The following is a 1,253-nucleotide window of genomic DNA, read 5'->3' as shown; positions in this document are numbered from 1 at the left end:
CTGAGCCACCCAGGCGCCCCAGCACTTTTTCTTTTAATCACCACCAATGGTTCATTCTGGCCCAAGCTTACCCTGAACCCAGATATCTAAGGTTACACTTGGATTCCAGAGCAGGGATGCCAGGGAATCCAAAGGAGGGAGCTCTCCCATCTTGGCTTTGCTTTCATTTGTGTTCACAGACAACTAGGATTTAAAAATAACAACAACAACAACAACAACCACAAAAGACTGGGTTCCTGGATCCAGTTCTGGCTTCTCAAACCTCCATCCCTGACTTTGGCTAGGTCACAACATCCATGGGGTTCAGGAACAACCATGGGTGTCCCCAAAATTCTGATGTGAGAAGAAACACTACCACAGTACTAAAACGGTTTCAGAGTGCCTATTCACAAACACTGCCTTCTGGATGTATCTGCTTCATTTACAAGTGCTGCTGCCCTCAACAGTCATTTCTCTTTCTTTTTAGCAAAAATACAAAAGAACAAATCTACACCTTTATTTACTTTTCACTAAGTTTAAATCCTTGAAGGGTAAAGCATTACACGGATCCTGTGCCCAATGGCTTTAGGAGGAAGGTTGCGTTGGAATTTGGCACAAACCATACCACTGTTTCCATGAACATGAGTTACTTTTCCCCCAGATTACTCTGGTTTTGTTCAGTTTGCCACCAGGAGTCACTGTGTTGTTCTTTGCTTTGTACACATAAGCACATCTCTTGCCTAGACAGAATTCAGTTTCATCTTGAGTATAAACACCTCCAACTTTAAGAAAAGCTGTGTGCTCCCTCTGGTTCCAGAGACCCCCCCCCCCCCCATTATAGCCAGCAAAAATGACCTTGGATGACCGCTTCCCAAACATATTTGTCATTTTGGGAGTCCTGTTTCCAACAGGCCTCCACAGGCTTCAAGATAGCCCTCAACAGTCACTTCAACACCATCTGACTTTAGCCATGACTAACTGGACCAGGAATGTGCTCGCTTCGGCAGCACATATACTAATTGGACCAGGAATGACATCTGACCCAATAAGGGGACCATCCATAAGCCAGCCAGCAACCATCCATAAACCAGCTACACCTTGTAGGGCCCAGGTCAAGAGAATGAGGTTTCCTGTCTTGAGAATTTAAACGAAGAGCCTCTAAAGGAAATGGTCAGGTGTCTGTAGTGGTAGCACTACCATTGAAAACCCAAGAGAATGAACACAGGGCTAGCCATTATGGTTATGTGCAAGGTGAGATTTGGGAGAAAGGAGAA

At 45.0% G+C, this 1,253-nt stretch overlaps 1 pseudogene; it reads right to left on the bottom strand.

Moving 5' to 3' along the window:
- Window positions 1-515: 515 nt before the first annotated feature.
- Window positions 516-858, bottom strand: LOC132015334 (large ribosomal subunit protein eL33-like; annotated as a pseudogene).
- Between the last annotated feature and the right edge of the window lie 395 nt (window positions 859-1,253).

The sequence above is a fragment of the Mustela nigripes genome, chromosome 4 (assembly GCF_022355385.1).
Source record: "Mustela nigripes isolate SB6536 chromosome 4, MUSNIG.SB6536, whole genome shotgun sequence".
NCBI classification, from domain to species: Eukaryota; Metazoa; Chordata; class Mammalia; order Carnivora; family Mustelidae; genus Mustela; species Mustela nigripes.
The sequence above is the reverse complement of the archived record's forward strand: the minus strand, read 5'-3'. Positions and strand labels throughout refer to the sequence as shown.